The following is a 21,953-nucleotide window of genomic DNA, read 5'->3' as shown; positions in this document are numbered from 1 at the left end:
AAAGAGCTGGTTGTGATCACCAGGATATGTCAAAGCAACTCAACAGCAGCTACCGGTAGGCAAAGCTACGATGAAGCGTTACCTGCAGAGACCTTGCGCGTCTCCTGGTGTGGCTCTTGGGTCTCTGATTTCTGGACACCACTGGGTCAGGAGCCTCACGCTTCTCTTTTCTCCACCTCAGCTCCTTATGGTTCCTTTCTTCCATCCAGTTGCAGGTTTTGTCACCTCCGCTTTGGACCAGTGATGCTCCCTTGGTGTTTTCCCCTGCCCCAGCAGTTCTGAGCCTGTCTCAGCCCTGTGAGCGCTGTCACCGTGTGGCGCGGTGCAGGTGACGTGTGCTGTTTTCTCACGTCCTTGCTGGCAGCTCTCCATCAGGGTAGTGTGGGGGCACTACTGGGAACCAGCACCCGTGCGAAGAGCAGGGGCTCTGTTTGGTGGTCTTTGCCCCCGACCCTATTTTGTCTGGCTTATTTAAAAGCCTTGTTGCTGGTGTGAGATTTCATGTGCCAATTCCTTTAAACTTCTGGACTTTTTGGGTTCTTCGTCCTTACTGAAAGCTGTGACAAAGCAATAGGGTGGTTTTCAGGGCATAGCTGGACAAGTTTGCTGGTTTTAACAGTGGCAGTACTAGGTGATCTCACTTCTTTGCTTGTAATTTGTAGGTAGCTTTTCATGTCTAAGGGAAGAATTTGCTGAGACCTGTTTGATCTTTGTACTTCTTGATCTCTAAGATTTAACTGTGTTTTGTAGAGTCATTTTTCCTTTCTTTTTAAGCTCTGCCTGATGTCCTGCTTGAGGTTGTTTCTCAGTCAGAGAAAGCCCTTCTCGTGAGGTTTTCCTGTGCTCCTGGTACGGTTTGCTGATAGACTTCCTGCCTCCTTTTCCTGTTGGGGAAGATCTTGGCCTTGTCTGCCTTGCAGGGCTCTCTGTACTATAGCCCTCTCCATGCTCCCACAGCATCAACACAGTGAAATAATGCCTCATGCCAGCCCCTGCCTTTCCTGCTTAGAAGGGCCAAAACTGCTGAATCTGATGGCTGCTCGCATAGAAGCAAGACTCTGGATTACTTTCCTTGCATGTTAGTTTTGCATCTTACTTGTGTCCCCCCTGCTCCCCACAGCCTAAGATTTACTGCAGCATCAATTTTCTCATTTAAAGTTTAAGCCGCTGCCAGCATCTTTTCCTTTCAAGGGACAGAGAGATTCTATCTTGCTGAAATGTCGGGAGAATGCAGTGGTCCAGCCCTGCTTGTTGGAGCTCTGATGGACTGTGGCTGCTGCTCCCTCCTCTTGTGAGCGAGGCTACTGTGCAAGGAAATCAGAAAGATGTGTGGATCACAGTGTTGCTGTCCTCATGGTTTGCTATTGCAGTGCTGTGTGATGGCTGCTGGTTTGTTGTGGGCCAGGTTCTGTGGTTTGTTGTGGCAAAGGTGCTTTTCCGTTTACTGAATGATACTTATTTATAGATATAATACTGTGAAATAGCTTTAGTACCACTTGCTAAAAATGCTTCCTTTTTTGTTTTCCTAGCAGTCAGTGCCACAAAAACCGTTCCTTCGTGATGACTGGGATTGTGAAGTCAGGAAATTTCTATTTTACAATGAGAAAAAGAAACACTTAATGTTTTTAATGTAGAACATGAACAGTGGGAGGCGTCAGTTTGCTTCGTGCAAGAGAAAAACACTCACTCCATACAGCTCTATATGCAGCAAGCTTCGCTATGTGTAGGAATGCCAACTATAAATGTTCTAGCACATTTGCGCTGGTTTGAGCATCAACAGGGAGTAAACGGGCGGCTGTGTGGTGCTTAGCTGCTGGCTGGGCTGAAACCATGGAAGCTGTTTAGTTTATTTAATAGAATGCCTTGTCTGTGATCCTTCCCGGATTGGAAAACCCTGCGCTTGGGGAAGAAGAAATTGCTCTGAAATTCTTTGGTTATAAACCAGTAGCAAATGGTATCTCAACAGCAGTTTTTATTTGCCATCCTACGAGGCCTGTCGAGGAGGCCACAGTCACAAACGCGTTGCTGTTTCATATTTCAGAGTCGACAACTTCATTGGAGCTCGCTGGAAATTGGACAAGGTGCCCCATGTCAACAAGCAGAAACTGAGAACATGACAGGGGTTGCAGAACAAGTAAGTAGTTCGCTTTCTGGGTTAACAGTAGGAGAACAGGTTGATATGGCTCAACCTTCATCTCTCTTCAAAGTAGTGAACGTTTTCATGCATTTATTTCAGGCATTATTATAACCAGTGTGATGCAGAAGCCCAGAAGGGGATCCTACAGGAAAGAACATTTCTGAAGGCCCTCTGCGCTATTTCTGAAAGCAGAAGACGTCTTCCTTGCTGAACACCTCTTGCCTGCACAAGTAAGTGATGCCTGTCACGAGCACTGACAGCACACCCTAACGGAGAGTGGGCTAACAGGGACCCTAAGCCCCTTGCTCTCCAAGGATAGTTAATAGCAGTGTATTTGCTGACAGCTACAAGGGTGACAACACTCACGCACCTCCTTAAGCAATGGATGATTTTTAAGTTCAGGCACAATTTGTGTCTGGTTTCTTTTGCTCTCTTTGAAAAGAGGCTTTAAAAGGCAAATGAGGACCGAGCAGTGTGTGCTGTGATTAAGTTGGTCACGTGCGCTGTGCTTGCAGTGAAAGACCATTAATGTCAGAGCATTAAATAACGCGTCAAAGAAAACTGTGACATAAATGATCAACTGAATGACCTGAATGGTTTAATCCCTTTTTCTGCGGAGCTTCCCTCGTGCTGGGTCCTGTGCCAAGGCGTTGACACAAAGCAGTTAGATCTAATGTTGGGATGAGGAGTGTTTTCTGTGATGGGAGTGGTTGTTTCGTATGTTGTTTGGCTGGTGTCTAGACAGTGGTTTCGGCGTGTGGCCTGCAGACACTAGAAGGTGACAGGACACTTTTAGGGAACTGTTTGTAAGCTGTCACCAAGAAAGTTAGTTGTCTGTAGGTTTAAAGGAGCAGAATATGGATTTGCATTCCCTGGAAGAATATTTTAGGTATTTACAAGTCGGAAGACACTCAGAGTCAGGGACCATGGAGCCAAAGGAGATACAGCTATCGCATGCATTTCAACAACTCTGTAATGTTTCCCATGCTGACTCTATGGGGCACTTCCTTCTAGTGCCCCAGGATTTCCATTTGTGGCTTAACTGTTTTGAGCTGCTCTGTTGTCACTTCCCTGTGGGGTTGGAGGATACATGGTGCGTAGTCAGCAAGCACAGGTATTACACAGGAGGTTTGCAGTTGGAAAGCCAGCCATTTACATTGGTGCGTGGTCCGGGATCCAGCGAGGAAGATCAGATCTTGACAGATTTATACCTGATAGGCACGAAAAAAAAGTTCTCTTCTGGGGTCTAGAATGCTTTGCGGGGCTCTGTTTTTCCATGCAGTAATGGCTTTATTTATACCCACAATGATTTCAGTCTCACAAACGCCAGGGTGTTGCCACAAGCTGATACAAGCGTTAAAGGGCAGGAATGGGGCAATAGTCTCAGGCCACTGTCTTTATTCCATGCACAGCAATAGCTGTGTCCTGGTAATAGCTGCAAGCTTTGGAATTAGATTGATTGATTGATTGATGGCTTGGTGTAGGGACTGACGCACGGAAGATCACGTGATGTGACGGGAAGTTGCCAGGAGGGGCGGGATCCAGCTGACTGTAGCGAGGCGCTTAGGCAACGTATATAAGGAACTGTAACTGCGCAATAAGTTGTTGTTGACCCGCATTCTGTGAATGCTCTATGTCTCAGCCCTAGTTCGGAGGGAACTAGTGCTTCCGTCCCTCACCACACGAGTAGCGAGAAACTACAAGTGGTGACCCCGACGTGATAGCGATGGATGTGAGCCACGTGGTACAGGTACCGGAGGCCCTCGCGCAGCAAGCTGGGTTGCCGAAGGCGATACATTCCGGGCCACTGCATCCAATGGTTGCAAGGCCGGGGGGCAGTGGAGGCCCCCGTTGATGTATTAGATACCTCCTGATGGGGACAGATCCGCCAAGAGCTTTTGGAAGCGGTCTTGGCTGGGGAAAAGAAAGCAGGAGATCTAGGGGAGACGTGGAGTGCCATCGAGAAAGTTGTCTCCAGGAGTCGTGAAGAATGAGAGACCGCCTATGCGGCTCATATGGCATTGTATGGTACTCTGCAAACTGACACTGCTGGGACGGCGGCGGCGGAAGGTTGCCAAACCGGCGCCTCTCTTCTTGGAGAATCAAATTGGCCACCCGCGGTGGAGATCCCTAATGGGGGAGCCCAGACAGCACCTGTGGCTCCGGCAAGGGAAGAAGACTTAATATGCCCATTAAGGGGGCCGGCAGCGATGGCAGCGGCTGCGGCCTTGGAGCGCTGGGTGTCCGGGGAGCTGCAGGAGCTGCTGGGGCTCAGCGGCCGCCACGTCCCCGCCTTCCTGGTGGCTCTGGCATGGAGGAGCCGCAGCGTGGAGGAGCTGCTGGAGCGGCTGCAGGACACCGAGGCGCTGCGAGTGGAGGAGCCGCGGGTGCAGGCCTTCACGTGGGAGCTGTGGGGGAAGGTGCCCCGGGAGGCGCGGCCGGAGCCCCCGGGCCGTGCGGCCAAGCGGGCAGCGCTGGAGCTGCAGCGCCGCAGCCAAGGCTAACAATTGGTGGAGATGCTGGGGAGGCGGTCATCGTGCGCGCGACTGCCGGAAACTGCGGCCGCAGCAGCAACGGGAGCCGCAGGGAAACGGGAAGTGGAGTGTTGTGAGCCCTGGCAACACCCCCCTTTGTGCAACAGGGCAAGGGATGGGGGGGTTCCCCACAATGAGCGACAGCAACCCTCAGAGCTTACCCTGGGGGAATCCTCCCTACTAACGGCATTGTCTTTATCCTTGGCTACCAGGCCAGAGTGTTCAGTTTGTTTTTGATTTTCTAAAAAAAAAAGAAAAAAAAATAAAAACAGACACACAAAAAAAAAAAACAAACCCCACAGCAATTTAATGTACCCTTATAGCCTTTTGAACACGTTATATGAGTACCGTGGACGGACTGTGGACTTATGTACTAGAAGTTGGCAAATACAAGTATATCCATGTTTCTGTCAGCCCTTGGAGACTTTTTATGGATATTGCTGACCACTTCTTCCGATGTAGGCTGGCCACCTGCATCGGAATGAGTGTGCATTTTGGTCAGTGTAAAAGCCCAAGGCTCATGCGATGTGGGGGAGGCAGAGCCTTTGCGGGGATGCCTGCTGAAGTTGAGCCTGCCACCTCACACTGTGATGGTGCTGCTTGGAGCTGATTTTTTGATTGTCTTTACAGGGTCCTTACACCACGTTCCGTATGAAGGACCATGTAGTGGAAGTAATGATTGTCTGGGTTTTGTGTTTCAAATATTGTAATTGTATGGAGTTTGCTTGTGGGATCCCGTGTGTGTGTGTGTGTGTTGAGGGCGGACAGTGTTCTGTATATTTCTTGTTGTTGGGTTTGTATAAAAGTTTTAATGGGTAACAGATTAACATTTTGGACAAGAAGGGGTTAATGCAAAGCGCTGTTGCTGGCAGGTATTTATGGCTGCTGCTAAGCAGGCAGGCAGGCAGCTGTAGCTTCACATTCCTTTTCCATCAGAATGCCTTTGAATCACTTTAACCCAACTCCTTCTCAAGAGCTGATAACGTGGGAGAGGGGGTATGTTTGTGTTCTCCTACTTACAGGTCCATGGCAGCTGCCTGCAAAGTTTGTCAAGCCTTGCCATGAGCTGGACAGACAAGTGGAGGAACCCGATGGCTCAGCTACAGGAGCTGACAGTAAATACCCCGAGCAGAATGAGATAGAGGAAGAGAAAAATAAATGATTACAGGACATCACTTGGGGGCAACTGAAAAGTAACAACTTGAATATGTGTGCTTGTAACCTAGCTATTATTAGAGGCTGTGATTTTGTGTATAAAACCACCTGTATTTACTAGCCAGTTGCTAATGAGAGACTATACCTTGTACTGTGTGGATTTGTTACTTGTGAAAGAGATGTTAGAGCATGCAAATTTGCAGCAGCTGCTAGAAAATGCTAAGGCAAAAGCTAGAAAGATTCTAATACAATGGTAGTGTTATAAAGCAGGTAATGGAACAAATTAAGAGGGTGGGAGAACTCCACTGGTAAGAAAGTTCTTTGGCTGGTTTCTCACTGCCATGAGCATTTTCAACATGCTGTTGTAACCTGTAATAGTTACTCTGGTAATGTAAATCTGTGTGTGCTTTGCCACAGTAGCAGCTTGTTACTGGATGAAGCAAATGAAACTCTGCATTGACAATGAGGTACAAGAACTGAGGTTAACCAAATGCCTGCTACCACAGTCAAGGGCAAGACTGGGTTGGCCTCTGTGTTTGTCCTCTCCTGGGACAATCAGGAAACTCCCAGTGTATGGTTTGGTGTGAGCAGCACAGATGTATTAGGTTTGGCATTGAAGTACATGGGTTTTTTCTTGGTTTTAAGTGACCATCTATATAGCAGTACCCGAAGTGGATTTGTGTATTGCTGTATGGGTGCTCAGTTTCCTATGTTTAATTGCATGTTATGTACAAATAAGTGCATGGTGGAGGCAGTGGCCTTAGCATCTATTCTCCATCCAGCATGGCTCTTCCTCTTGAAGCTGCGATACAGTGATCTAAGACCATAGTCAAAGCTGGAGTCAAGTCACTGAGGACAGAAGGACAAAATTCGTGTTGATACCAGGCCTTTTGGAGAGGGTTGCCCCTTTTTAGCAGGTACGCCTGTACCTACGATGATTGCAAGTACTGGAGAAGGTCCCATTTCCTCTGCCTCAAAACTTCAGCAGCACTGGTGGCTCTTAACACCTACACTGTGCAACACCTTGTTTGTGTCATGACTTGATCTGCTGGCTGGGATCGTGGGCTAGATGAGCTTTGAAGGTCCTTTCCAACCCAAACTATTCTATGACTCTGTGATCTCTCCAGAGAGAAAGAGCAACAGTTATCCCAATAACACTGAGGATGTGTCTTATCCTGATGTTGCAGAGATGTTTTTTGGGGGAGGGGTTTGCTGTTTTTCATCCCTCTTGCCTCCCTCCTTCCACCCCGTGCTTTCCATTAGCAAGTGTGTGTCTGCAAGGGGTGGATTTGATCTGCTTTTTCACTGCTGGTTTTGGGCGGTAGAAGGGCTTCATGGAACTCCTTGGTCACAGAGTAGTAGCAGACACTATCCAGGCAGCAGATAGATGTGGCACCACAGCTTGTCATGGAGGAGATGTTCTTCATAACGTGGAGCGTGAAACAGGTAGCTCCAACGCTCTCCATTACGAACCTGGCAAGTAACCCAAAGAAGGCTGGCAGAAAACATACTAGAAATACAATCAGATTTGCACAAGTAATGTGAACAGCTTTATGGATTGATTTCTGCTCTGGTGAATTGGTGTTCAGGCATCTTTTGAGGTTCCCGATTGCTTCTGTGGAGCAAAAAATCAAGATTGCGAACGGAAGAATAAAAACGAAGCACATGGAGAGCAGGCTCAGAGCAGCAGGCACGGCGGTACCCTTCTGGAAGCAGAGGGTGGATTGGGTCTGCCAGATCTGTTCAATGACACCAATTATCTCAGAAACCCACAAAGAAGGGCTGCCTTTGATGGAGACCTGAAGGCCCTGGCTTTCAAGGGGTGTTTTATGGCAATATGTATCGGTCAATGGAGATTGTATCGGTCAATGGAGATAAATGTAATTACGTAGATACTAACATGGTGATGAAATAGTTGTCTCTGTAAACTGGCCGAGTTCATCTCGGGCTGACTTATTCCAGAGAAATAAGCCATGAAAGACAAGGCGCAGATGCCAAAGCAGTCTGCAAAGACAAAGGTGATTACATACACCCTTGTTTCTGTCCACTTCTTTATCTTGCAGAAGAACACCCAGAGGGCAAGGGCATTAAATGGAGCTCCAAAAAAGAAAATTATATACAGAGCAAGTTCAAAGAGACGGACATGGTGGTAAAGTTCCAGACTTGTGATACTGCAGTTGTTGGACACATTCCTTGTCCTGTTGTGCAGAAGTTGTGTGATGTTAGGAGACCTGAAATAGGAAAAGACATGGTAAGACTTTCCTCCAACCTCTTGATAGATGTGTATCCCGTAGAAAACAAGGTATTTAAGTAACTATTTACTTTGCCAATCACAAATGTGAATTTGAGTCTACAAAGCTGGCCTTCTCAGTCAGCCTCTAACTGGGATGCAGCCTGTGTCAAGCTTTGTTTATATTTACTCAGTTTAGGCGTAAATATCTCCAAGTACACTTCCAATAGGACACGGCAGACAGTCTTGATTAAATAGTGGCATCTTGAATGGAGGGGTGGAATAGCATTGAGAAGAACCCCTATAGACAGTGAGGGCATCCTGTGACAATGGGATTCCTTAAGCCAGGCTGTGCAAATGAAGTAAGATTACCCTTAGCTTGGTTATGAGCTAGGCAGGGATTGCAGCAACCAAACCTAAAGCCCAGCGCAACCCATGAGCAAAAGCTCTTCTACCAGGTCTGCTGGCTTGGGAGACAAGAGGAGTGGTGTGAAGGCCTGGAGGGGCATAGCAGATCTCACTTGGTGGACATGCTTGTGCTCTGGCTCTGTTAGCGTCAGGACAAACACATACCTATCGGAATGGTTATATGACGTGCTTTATTAAGGCGCCGAGAACCAGTGGTACACACCCAAATCTGGTTCTAACCCCGTCACATCGTGTTCGCAGTTTATACGTTAGAAGTTTCGCAATAGGTATCAGGGATTACTTCATCAGTCCTTTACGACATCAGCCTCCTCTGCGCTTGCACAGCCCCCTCTGGTGGTCGTCCTGATGAAGTAAAGAGTCTTCCTCACTCTGTCCTCTTTTTACCTTGTTCTTCAGACAAATCCCAACCATTATGTGGATACAGCATTCTTTTATCTTCCTTTGGTATGTGGTTCAGGCTTAATCTTTGGTTCTGCTAAGTTGGAGTTTCTCAGTATATTCTTTTCTACATTCCCTTTACTTTACAAGGTTATATTTGTTTCTATTCTTAAAGTCACCATTGTAGCGTTTAGTTATAAAGTAGCTGGGATACAAACCAGCACAATTGCAGCATTCAGTGTATGAAGCTTCTCTATTGATTTAGGATTTCTAAACACAATCACCTACTGGAACAGTACCTAAAATACAGAACAGCAAAGTTACAAAATTTTAACATATGTACAAAGGCTTTCTTTGCAAACTGCAAACTTTTCAAATACAATCACTGCTAGAATGGTTCCAGAAAATTTCACCCTCCTCTAACAGCTCTAACTGGGCAGGTTTCTGAGCCTTTGGGCTGCCTTGCAAACCTGGAGCTCCTGCTCAAAGCTGAGGAAGAGAGATGAATCTGAGTTCCTGCATCCCAAAGGCATGCTTGAAACCCTAAGTGAGTGAGTGAGGTGTGTAGCTGTCCACTCCTTGTGAGGGCAATGTGGGGTGCAAGCATTAACCTGATTTTAAGCCCATGCATTCCAGGAGAGAGTTCGATTCTGTGGATGTAAAGCAGACAGACACACCTGAAAGAGGGAACACCAGTGCAAAACAAGGAACTTGCCATTAAGGGCTGTATGAGATGGCTCCTGCTCAGGGCAGGCATTCTGCCACCCTGCGAGGTCCATCAGATGTATGTAGTAGCTACTGAGGCTGCGTCACACTGGCTGCAGGCTGTTCTGCAAGGAATTGGTTATGTGAAGAGTGAGTTCACGGGCTGATAAAAACCAGCTTTTATCAGACCCCATCCTGCGCACAGTGGCTGTGTGTGGCCTGCAGAAGGAACAGTTCTCTGAACTGGTGATTCTGTGTATACGTCACTGAATTTCTGCTTGCATCTAAATGCACTTTGGAAGGAATTTAACCTTTGAATTTGAAGTCTGTTTTTTTGCCATTCCACCAGGAGACTGAAATGGTGACACCCTACAGCTTTCCGAGATTTAGGAAGGAGCACCATGACTGAACAGGCCTGGTTAAGCAGTTATTTGCCTCTGCAAGCAACTGAAACCTCCTTGTGGTCAGTTGGTGAGAGCACTTGCTGCAAAATCAGACTTCACTGACTGATAAACACCCAAATAACTCAGTTGCTGGGGGATACGTAAGTGTCTTAGGCACTCACAGGCACTAACGGGACTCCTGTGCAGAGCTCTCTTCAGTTCTTCTGTGCTCAGCTCTGGGTTTCCCAACAGAGGCTTGCTGCTCGCTGCCTGCACCCTGGAAGGAAGCTGTTGGCTGTCACCTGAGGAAAACCTCTCTGAACTACAGTAAGTAGCAGTAGGGAAATAGCTTACATCAAAGGCTGAAGCTGCCACATTGTTATGCTCATTAGGTGCGTCAGGCAGATGTCTTTGCTGGCGTGGCTGATGCCCAGATTGCTTTCGTCAGCCTTGGTCTGCAATGCCAGCGGCAGCCTCTGTGCTCAAGTACAAGGCAGGCAAACCGGGCTGGTGGTGCTCTGCTGCATGAAAGGGCTGTGGCTGGCACCACCCTTGGGGCTGGAGATGTGGCCCAAATGCAGTTCCCAGCATCGGGGCTCAGAAGCGCTCCAGGCAGATCAGAGACTGGTGGGAGGAGGGAGGAAATGAGCAGGGAGTTTTAAAGCAGGCCATGTAGCACAGATGGGGTATGGCTGAGCACAAAATGTCTTTACAGAGGTGCAGTTTGATAAGCTAGCATATCCTGCGGCTGCTGGAAATGCTTTATGGTGGGGTAGATAAAGTGGCTGCAGCATCAGAGGAGCTAGGCAGCAACGTGCAGCTGTGAGAAAAGGATGGAGATGGCTGTAAAACAGCATCTTGCTGCTGCTGGAGGCCCAGGAACAGTCTGGGGCTCAGTGGACAAGGTCAGCAGCACTGTGGTGTATGTCCTGCTTTCCCCCCGTCATAGACTGGGGAGAACTGGGCAGTAGCCGTCTCCCTCCATGGAAGGCCAGGGTGGGCTTGTTTCCTCCAGCAGCAGCTCACCAAGTATCAGGCTTCTTCCAGATCCTTAACAGAGCTTGGAGGAAGAGAAGCAAGGCAGAGGCTGAAGGCACTGTGGGTGCCACAGTAGCACCGTGGTGGCAAACATCCAGTGGTTTTCCCAGCAGGATGCCATGAAAAAGCGGATGCACCAGACCCCTTACATGTAAAATCCTCTTCCTTCCTTGTGTGGGGAGCTCAGAAGTGAGCAGGTACCGGAGGGGTGAAGGGTGACTGTGGCGGATGAAACGATTAAGGACAGCACAGGAGCTGTGGTGAGTGAGGGAAGGGACCTGAACTGAGCAGAGGGAGAAGAAGAAGGAAACGGGGTGGGAAGCATGGTAACGGCATGGCATTTTCTGCATCAGCTGCCTTCAGACCTGCCACATCTGTGGCAACAGCCCTGGTTTTCCTTCTCGAAGGGATGGGTAGCTGTCAGCAAAGATGTAATACGTGTGCTGCACAGAGATGAGACTAGACTTGGGCAGGGCGCTACTTCACAGGGCTGTTAATGCAACCATGGGCACTGCTGGCCAGGCCGTCGGCAGTGAGCTGACCTGGCAGGGAAGCACAGCCAAGAGGAGTGAGCAGACACACTGCCTCTGGGGCAGGAGAGCTCTAGGTGAGGGGCACAGCACTTAGGTGAGAGGCTTTTCCTCTCTGTTTCCAAACAGCACGAAGAAATCTGGAAAGTGCCTGCTCTGACCTTGCTGCTGTTGTTCACAGCTCTCAAATACAGTGACCTAAGGCACAGCACTTTGTTCTTTTCTTTTCTTGAAGCTTGTGTTCTTTCAGGCTCATCTGTCACTGCAGCCCTTGAAAGCAGTAATGTCATCACCCTAACCACGGAACTGCTTCCAAAGTCCCTGGGAGTGAATGCAAGGGTTCATTTGGTCAAAAAAGGGAAGTTTCTTGAGTCACTTGTTTCCCATGTTAGAATGGATTTAGCTTCTGGTTCACAGCTCCTGTTAGGAAATCGTGTGCTGTGATCTTCCAGGTAAAGTGCTCAGAGAATACCCTGGAGTAAGGACAGAAACTGAAAGAGATGATGACCTACCGCATAGATGTCTGCATTGCAGGGACTGCGCTGCCGCGCAGAAGCCAGGTACCTATGTTCGTATGTACAAGGAGGAGGAACGTAAAGGTGATGTCAGGATAGATAGGTTTGTAAAACAAGTCATTTATTAAAGGGACAGCTGCAGCAGTACCCTGCTTGTATGATGCTATATATGAGGGCGTCTGTTTTGAACGAGTTTTACACACGACGTGCACACCGATCATGCGTGCTTTTTAGGCTGCACACCAGCCTGTCAGCCTCATCGGTGTGGATGCTGTGGACTCACGTCAGTGGTTTCTTGAGCTGAAGAAAAACCCACTTTTTGTTCTTAGGTAAATATAAGAACCCTTTTGTTTCAGAGCAGCGTGCACTTGTGTGGACATTTTGTGCGTGCCAGAGCATACCCTTTCAAGAGCTCCAGAAGATTTTTTTAACCTCTTTCTTTCAGCTGCAAGACCAAAAGGAAAAGAAAGGTTTCTGCTAATGGGAAGCACCAGAAGAGAGTGGAGGTATGTCTGGTGATGATAGCACGTGCTCCTCTGACCTTGCCAAGAGAGGAAATCCATCTGCCCTCTGCTTTCACCAATTGCTCTGTAATTTGCCTGTAGTTATCCTCCCCATTTCTGCATTTTATAGAATCATGGAATGGTTCATGTTGGAAGGGACCTTAAAGCTCATCCAGTTCCAATCCCTGCCACGGGCGGGCAGGGACACCTCATGCTACAGCAGGTTGCTCCAAGCCCCTGTGTCCAGCCTGGCCTTGAACACTGCCAGGGATGGGGCAGCCACAGCTTCTCTGGGCACCCTGTGCCAGCGCCTCAGCACCCTCACAGGGAAGAGCTTCTGCCTAAGAGCTCATCTCAGTCTCCCCTCTGTCAGGTTAAAGCCATTCCCCTTGTCCTGTCCCTACAGGCCCTTGTCCAAAGCCCCTCTCCAGGTTTCCTGCAGCCCCTTTAGGCACTGGAGCTGCTCTAAGGTTTCCCCTTAAGGAGCCTTCTCTTCCCCAGGCTGCCCCAGCCCAGCTCTCTCAGCCTGGCTCCAGAGCAGAGCTGCTCCAGCCCTCGCAGCATCTCCATGGTTTCCTCTGGCTCACTTGAGCAGCTCCACATCCCTCTTGAGTTGGGGCCCAAGATCTGGATGCAGGACTTTGTTTCCTCTTACATTGGCATAAATGCGGAGTGACAGTTAAACAGCTGGACAGATCTAGATCCTCATATAGAAATACCTGGGGCCAGTAAATCAGAGCAAAACCACATCCTCTGCTTGAACAAGGAAGAAATAATTTTGTTCAACTTGTTTACGTGCTTAATTCAAGCAGTTTTTTTCCTTCCAGTCAATTACATTCATGTAATTGAAAACATTTTCACAGGAATTCTCAGCTTGATTTGCTTTCCTGATTTGAGATCGTTGCATTGCTTTTTGCCTAAACAGCAATTGATTGGCTTGCAGGCTGTTTTGCAGCAGCTCTTTGGGGAATGACCACTATGTTTCTAATCGTCCTGTTGGATGTTGTAACAATGCAGGTCCCCGGTTTCCTCTTGACATTTGGGTACTACCAGCAGAGTTTACAGCTCTTGGTATTGTCTTTGTTGAATTAGTACCCGTGCAGTCTTTCCAACCCAATGGGAGTCCACCACAGTGCTCGCAGTGTTGTCCTTGTTTATGATGTCTTCTGCCTAGGTGATGTACACAGATGGACAAAGCTTTGCCATCCTGATCTGCTTGTGTGGGCAGAGACTCGGGGGGCAGTTTCAGAGCTAAGAGTTGATTTTCCTGAGAGGGATCCCAGCTCTGCAGCAGAGGAGCTGCACTGCTGAGAAGAAGGCAAGGGCTGGAGGGAGGGAGGACCAGGAAGTGCAGGTCAGCCCCGGTATTTTTCTGTAGTGAGGGTGGTAAAGCACTGACGCAGGTTGCCTCGAGAGGTGGTGGATGCACCGTCCCTGGAGACTTTCAAGGCCAGGCTGGATGTGGTTCTGAGCACCCCGATCTAGTTGAAGATGTCCCTGCTCATGGCGGGGGAGGTTGGACTGGATGACCTTTAAAGGTTCCTTCCAACCAAAACCATTCTGTGATCCTATGATTAGAACCCCAGTGACTGCAGGCGTTTCCCTACAGCTGCTGAGGGTCTCTTTAAACCCCCAAAGCCACAATTATTCTTCTTCCTTATGGAAGGGCTTCTCATCCTCACGCTCTTTGGTGTGTCTGGTGGGATTGTGCCCTTGCTGAAGCTTGTCTTTGGTACCTTGAGCTGAAGTGCTTTGCTGACATGAGGTTAAATTCATCTGGGGGAACACATTTTAATGCAGCCAGGGAGGGGAGACTGGCCTATTGGAAATGCTGAGGTCTGCTCAGCATGTGGTTCACATTAACTGTTTGCTACCACAAGTACCAGTACCGATGTGAGTAACACCCAGCTCTGGGGAAATTCACTTTTATTTCAACCTATTTGAACTGGTCACTTATCAGCATAGCAACTATCACCTCTTGAAAGCAAAGCTCCTCTGGTGCAGCCGATGGACCCCTGAGCCCAGCAGGAGGCCTGAGGCTGCTTTTCCATTTACCTATAAGAGCAATGGCACTTGAACCATGGCAGGATGAGCCACAGCTTTCGTATGCGTATCCCCAAATGTTTCTACCTTTCCTAGCCTGCCAAGCATGCAGCATTAGTGCAGGTTTCTAGTTCACTAAAGGGTATTATCTGCTAAACATTGTTCAGTGACAAGACTTCAACTGTACCGTAGCTGCTGGGAAGCTTACAGACCAGAACACACACAGCCTATTCCACAGATTGGCTTTCCTGGCAGCCCCGGGCACCACTCTCAGGGACAGAGATGTGTGTTTAGCCCCTGATTTCAAGAAGATACCATAGCAGAGCAGTGCCTGAAGACAGACAGCACATTTCCAAGGGACGCCTCTCTACTGCTGCCTTTGCCGCACCCTGGTGATCACAGAGCCCTGCAGGTGATGCATGCTGCCCAGCACGCAGTGTGCTGATGAACCCAGCCGTACAGAGACAAGGTCCTTGGGTGCTGCACTGAAGCGTGGTAAAGTGGCATAGAATCACAGAATAGTTAGGGTTGGAAAGGACCTTAAGATCATCCAGTTCCAACCCCCCTGCCATGAGCAGGGACACCCCACACTAAACCATGTCACCCAAGGCCTCATCCAACCCGGCCTTGAACGCCGCCAAGGATGGAGCATTCACATCCTCCCTGGCAACCCATTCTAGTGCCTCACCACCCTCTCAGTAAAGAATTTCTTCCTTAGATCCAATCTGAACTTCCCCTGTTTAAGTTTGAACCCGTTACCCCTTGTCCTGTCACTACAGTCCCTGATGAAGAGTCCCTCCCCAGCATCCTTGTAGGCCCCCTTCAGATACTGGAAGGCTGCTATGAGGTCTCCACGCAGCCTTCTCTTCTCCAGGCTGAACAGCCCCAACTTTCTCATCCTCTCAGCATGGGAGGAAGAGGTAAGGCCACTGGGAATGGGAATGTGTCATGGTTTAAGCCCAGGCCGTAAATCAGAACCACGCAGTCTACTTTCCCCCCACCTTTCTTCCCTCCGCTCCTGGAGGGACAGGGAGGAGAATCGAAAGAATGCAACTCCCACGGGTTGAGATAAGAACAGTTTAATAACTAAGGTATAACACAAATCACTACTGCTACCACCAATAATAATAATGATAAAGGAAATAACAAGGAAGAGAATACAACCGCTCACCGACTGGTACCTCACCCCCACCCTCAGTCGAAGTTTGAGTAGCGGCTGTACTTGTCGCTGGGGGTGGTGTAGCTGCTGTGCTCGGAGCTGGAGTAGCTGCGCTGTCTGTTGCTTCGCCCTCAGATCCAGGGACATTTTTTTCCTTTTGAAGGTGCTGGATAGTGTTGAACAAGGCCCGGTAGGCATAGGCCAAGCCCCAGCACGTTGACATGATTTGTCCCTCTCTGGTATGACCAGGATGACAACACACCTCATTTAAGTGTTTTACTAATTCTTCTGGATTTTGCACTTGTTCGGTGGTGAAATTCCAAAACACTGGAGAGGCCCACTGACCTAGATACTTGCCCATACTATCCCACACACCCTGCCACTCGTGGCTGTCCAGCCTCGGGGAAAATCTCCCGGTCCCCCTTTATTGTCGTCTAACTCCAGACAAGACCCAAACCCGACTCTGCTTAACTCTTGAGATCAGACGTAATGGTTGTGGACAAAACACACTCTGTATGCGTGCCAACATGGTGATCCCCATCACAATCAGCAAACAGGTCTCAATATTAAAAGGCCATTCAAAAACTTCAAAACTCTCAAACGATGCTGTAAACAGTCTGGGAGGGGCACTGGGAGGGTAAAAGAATGTCTCCTTCATAGGTTGACCGCCCAGGAAGGAGAAAATGGATGTATAGTTGCTAAGCACTTGTATTATATACTTCCCAAAGTATAAAGGTGGTGACCACATTGGGACCATAAGCCAGATCAGTTTCATGATCAATTTTTCTATTGTATTACAAGTCATTACCATAAAATACAATGAGACAATAACCTTAGCCCAAGCCCCACACTTGAAAAACACTAACACAGCAAATACCGGCTCTAAGTAACCTATGGCATATTGAGACTTTGAGATCAAAAACAACAACTTTGAGAGCCAATAAATCAGCATTGTGACGAGTGACTATTAATCCAAAACACTGAATGCTTATCACAAATACGATTAGACACACTCCGGTCAGATCTGTCGTTATCTCAACCCTTCGTGCCCCACGTTGGGCGCCAAAAAGAACTGTCGTGGTTTAAGCCCCGGCCGTAAATTAGAACCACGCAGTCTACTTCCCCCCCCCGCCCCCCCAGGAGGGATGGGGAGGAGAATCGAAAGAATGTAACTCCCACGGCTTGAGATAAAAACAGTCCAGTAACTAAGGTATAACACAAATCACTACTGCTACCACCAATAATCATAATGATAAGAGAAATAACAAGGGAAGAGAATACGATACCACCTGCCGGAAAAGAGCCCGACAGAAAAGAGGACGTGTCCTTCCGGGTATCTCCCAGTTACATCCCCGGGCATGACGTGCTGTGGCTAGTTTGGGTCAGGTGTCCTGTCCCTGCTTCCTCCGGCTTCTCCTCCTCCCTGGCAGAGCATGAGACCCACAAAGTCCTTGGTCAGGGTAAACATTCTGACCAGCAACTGAAAACATCGGCTTTATCAGTATTATTCCCAGGCCGAAAGTCAAAACCACAGCACTGCACCAGCTACTAAGAAGGAGAAAAACTGACTGCTGCTGCTGAACCCAGGACAGCACTCTTACAGTTTGCCCACTTGAGAAAAGATGAACAGAAGCAATGCAAAATAATTAGATTACACTGATATTTCGTAAGATAATAAGCAAGTCCTGTTTTTTTGCCAGAGATCCTAGAAATGGACCAAAACCAAAAGAGTTATATCTGTCAGCAAGATACAAGTCTAAAGAAAATGAACAAAAGGAAAATTTGCTTCAAGATATCTATAGCATATCTCACCATTAGCTGTCACTGGAAATCTTGCCCACCAGAACTGTGGTGGGTGACTTTCTAGCTGGCCCAAATGACACGCAAGAAATGTTCCTATTGGTAATGTGTATTATCATACTTTATAGCTGCCTTGGTCCCATTGATGTTTAAACTGTCAAGGTCCCTGTAAGAATTTTTGAATGGACAAAGCACAGTGTTACGTACATAGCATTGTCTTGAGCACTTCAACGGTGACTGAATATAGATAGCCCTCAGCCCATACAGACTGCTGACAGCAGTTACAGGCAAATAAAAATGGTAGCACATAAAGGAATGCTTTCTTCACACCTGCCACTGCAAACAATGCCATTTCCTATTTTATTGTAACACACACTGCTGTCTCCCATATGGCGTAACGGCACAGAACTGTTTTGTTACTTTCCTAACACTGCTTTCTCATTGCCGTTCTCAGGTTTTCTTACTTTTACTTGACCAGGAGTTACATTAGTGGTTAGTTACAGTAGCACAACCAAACAAAAGATTTCTGTAGCAACAAATACCCAAACAGATTGATACTTAGCTTTTAGTATTTCAAATTCAAGTAAACAGCTGGAAACATTTTCCAAGTCACAAGCTGCCAAAATATAATACTTTCTCATTTAAGCATCTCTTCATATGACTGCAGAGGAAGCTCATCCGACTACACTGAGGCTACACTGTGAAAATCCTATTGCTCTCAAGAGAGCTAGAGCTCCATGACTAGGTTAAATGTCTCTTACACTGATTAAAATTAGCATTTAAAATATACACACAGGGAGTGTTTTCTGAAAATTAATGGTTAGATTAAAGGCCTTGTCTTGATCTGCATTTCAAAGTTGCACTGATGAATTCGGGCAAGGTCAATTCAAATCATATATACTGCTCAGCAGGTTTTGACTTCATCAGAAGTTTTTACATAGACAGATTTCCCCACAGAAGTATTATTTTGTGTTACTAGTTTATGGGATTTTGGAGGTTCTAACAGCATTTGCTCCCTCTACACTAGAGAGATATCAGGGTTTGGCTCCAATTTCTTCTGCAGCTGTAGTTGTCTACTTAAGATGGTCCACTCAGTGCTCAGCATAGCTCTGGCTGCTAAAAGGCAATTAAATTGCTTACAAACCCTTCCCAACCTGCCTAGAATTTGTGCTGAGTTCAAGATCTGTAAATCTACGTTGTCTGGCCCTATGTTTAAGAAAGTTCTGTATTAGTTCTGTAGTTTAAAAGTTCATCGTTTAGAACCTGCCATTGAAGCTTGCCAAAAGGCATACTACATTACATCTAAAAACACACTCCACCTGTGCTTTCAGTAGTAGAGGCACGGTTACAGAAACTGAACTTGTATAGCACAGGACTTGTTCCCAAACAGGAATGAAATTGCATTGTAGAAGCCACACGTATCTACTGGCTAAAAAAGTGACACAAGTGTTCTGCAATTGGTACACCACAGGGCATAGTGAGCTTGCTGCTCTCATAACTTCCTCATTGTCTGGCAAATTCCAAAATATACCTTTATCTATGAGATTCTTGACAAGAGACAATAAAATAAGAAAATTGCCCAGGATCATTTTATGACTTCGGAATGGCCATATGTTCTCCACTTGAAAATTTGTATTCATGTGACAATATTGCTTTAAATTACAATGCTATATTTATATAATTTTTACTTTTATCTTTCTGAACAGTAATAAGAATTATTTCCTTTCCCCTATGATGTCTATTTTGGCCAATGCACAAACAACAAATCAGTAGGGGTTAACGAATAGAGAGAAAGTTTGAGTAAAATGCAATAACATGAAGTGTTCCGCAAAATCTTACAAGTATGAATCAATTCATGCAATACCCTGATGAGCAAGAGACCTGTTACCCCTTTTTTTTGGGAATCTGAGACAGAATTTAAGTGACTTGCCTAAAGCTGGAACTGTCAGATTTGGGGATTTGTCAGAGGTCCTGGTTCCTATTCTCTTCCATTTACTATTCTGATTTATGTTATGACTGCAAAAGGGAGATACAGCCTGATTTAAGAAATGGTATTAAAGAAAAACTAAAATAAATTCTTATGTCAGACTATAACAGACTATAAAGTATCAACCTAGATTTTGGTAGTCAATTTTTTTTTTTTTTTTTAAGAGTAAACAACAAAACCTTTGTCAAATAGGTATATTCCATGTAAAAATGCCTTAAAATCAGATCAGATTGACACACTGAAAGAGTAGAAAAATGTGTGCAAAATGGAAACTTGGTTAAAATCTTTCAAGTTCTGAGAAAGGAGTGTTGGACATTTCTTGAAGAATACTTCATGCATCACTCAGCATTTGTTGTATATAATCAACAATGTCACTCATACCTAATGCCAGCAGAGAACTAGCGTGCAATCTCCCTGGTTAAGATTGTAATTGGTTTTCCTTGAACCATGTTTCCTTTTCAGGAAAGCAGTGACAAGGATCAGGGCATCTATTTTGCAGTATCTTTTTACTACTTCTAAATTACCTTTAAATAAGTGAATAATTCAGTTTCATGAAGCAACACAGCAACAATAAGTCCCCCAGGCTCCCATTAAATGATATCTACAGATTTGAGAAAGCAAGTAAAACAAAAAAAAAAAAAGGTTATTTTACTATCCCATTAGTACTAAACACAGTATGCTGACAATGACCTCATTCTATTCCCATTTTATTTCCCTCCTCTTCTCTACTTTCCCTCTTGTTTTTGTCTGACAGACTAGAGAACAACTCCTAGAAGCCATAGCCTGGAGATGCCTTACAGAAATCAGAAGGCATTTTTCCAAGTTTTTCCACTTCACTGGCTCAAATTTCTGCTAAGTTTACCTAGTATTTTTAGATACCAGCCCCCAAACCCTTTTTTTTTCAGTAAACGCCACTACTCAATAAATGTTACCTTATGGAGGCTTCTCTTTGACTTGTTCCTAGCTTCAGAGCTTACTCTTCATGGTCAGATCACTATTTTCTGGCTTATTATAGGTGCTCTCAGAAGAGAGAAGGATATGCCCAAATAGGAACAGAGCAGCATTATCACTTCATTCAAAAGATCAGGAGGGAAAAAGAAGTTGCTCATTTACAGAGAGAAAGAATAAAGCAGCATACAAATAAGAGGAAATAGAGTCACTTAAAAGGAGAGAGCAAAACTAGAAATCAAACACTCCTGCTGTGTTGTTTCTCCATAGCATCTATGTCAGGCAAAGAACTTGTTGATAGTTCTGGAACCGGAAGAATTCATTTCATATTTTCTTTCCAAATAATTTTATCTTGCTTTCATTTAACAAAAAGCATGTGTTCTGCAATGCTTGTTGTTCTGAAAGCACTTTCTTTTATCAAACACTTCAGACTACTATCTTTGACATCCTTCTTTGCATCTCTTCATCCTGCTATAACTGAAGTGGTGCCTTCTCAAGCTGACCAGAGGAATGCCAATGGCCACATCACATGATCCACAATTAACATGGGGATTGCAGCACTTGATGTGATAAAGTCTCAACTCACTACCATCATAAAAAAAAAAAACCAAAAACATAAAGATCCACCTTTCCTAAAGCACACAAGTTTGTCTTTCATTTAAGAAATAAAAGGAGCTGGAGTGGTCTGGGTTGTTTTTGTGGCTGCTGGGCCTCTAACTCCAACCCTCTTCCCAAAGGGAAAGTAAAAGCTTACCAATATAAGTTATGGTTACTAACTGCCTCAGGAATCATTTAACTGAAAGCAAACAGCCTTAATGAACTCAGAAGTATGACACACTGGAGACTAAACAGCCTTCTAAGAACAGGAAATGGGTGATCCACTTTGCATTTATAATGTACATTCTGAAGTAATCATTAGGAGCTTTTTGTTGAATCTTGCAAAGAAACTAGTCATTGATATGAACCGCTCTGCAGAAAAAAAAATGTTAAGAGCCTGCTTAAGCTCTATAAACATAAGGAAAAAGGGTTTTTCTTTCATGAAACTAAAAATATCTTTATTCCTCTAGATGGGAGAACTTCCAAGAAACTGGGTGTTACAGAGACTATTTTCAACTGCCATAACAATAAAATACTTTTGAAATTTCTGCTTCAAATCTGAATTTCTTGAAATCTGATTCCCCTGTCAATTCACAGAAAGCCAGATTAAAGTCACTGCATGAGATATGATTCTGTGATTCTACAATGTAGGCATTCTAGAAACTATAGTCTGCTCCAAGGAAACTGGCAGACATTGAATTATGTACTTAAGGAATAGCACCAAATATTGTGAAAACAGCATCTGCCTGTACTTCGCATAGTGCAGACTCCGTTCCAGCACCAGCTTCTCATACATTTAGTGTTATGCTTCAGCAGCAATTGGAAAATAAGTTTTCAGAAATTAATTGTGTCTTTCAAGTACAGGGTTCCCTGAATTTCCAA

At 46.0% G+C, this 21,953-nt stretch overlaps 1 long non-coding RNA gene and 1 pseudogene across 5 annotated transcripts; one reads left to right on the top strand and one right to left on the bottom strand.

Annotated features, from left to right (window-relative positions):
* Positions 1 to 2,252: 2,252 nt before the first annotated feature.
* LOC308222839 lies at positions 2,253 to 21,810 on the top strand. 4 transcript variants are annotated; one of them, XR_013957215.1, is made up of 8 exons: positions 2,253 to 2,367; positions 9,918 to 10,112; positions 10,204 to 10,278; positions 11,100 to 11,249; positions 11,972 to 12,079; positions 12,269 to 12,363; positions 12,480 to 12,540; positions 21,542 to 21,810. It is a non-coding gene; the product is annotated as an uncharacterized lncRNA (long non-coding RNA). The 4 variants fall into 4 exon arrangements; XR_013957216.1 differs by lacking the exon at positions 2,253 to 2,367 and adding an exon at positions 7,942 to 8,077 and having other exon boundaries at positions 11,103 to 11,249; XR_013957217.1 differs by lacking the exon at positions 2,253 to 2,367 and adding an exon at positions 7,942 to 8,077.
* Positions 7,086 to 9,396, bottom strand: LOC308223297 (G-protein coupled receptor 35-like; annotated as a pseudogene). Its single transcript has 2 exons — positions 9,334 to 9,396; positions 7,086 to 8,140 (listed from the first exon to the last, which is right to left on the bottom strand). The product of its transcript is annotated as a G-protein coupled receptor 35-like (transcript).
* Positions 21,811 to 21,953: the final 143 nt, after the last annotated feature.

The sequence above is a fragment of the Psittacula echo genome (genome assembly GCF_963264785.1).
Source record: "Psittacula echo genome assembly, chromosome: 6".
In the NCBI taxonomy this organism is placed as follows: Eukaryota; Metazoa; Chordata; class Aves; order Psittaciformes; family Psittacidae; genus Psittacula; species Psittacula echo.
This window is presented reverse-complemented; position numbering and strand designations above follow the sequence as displayed.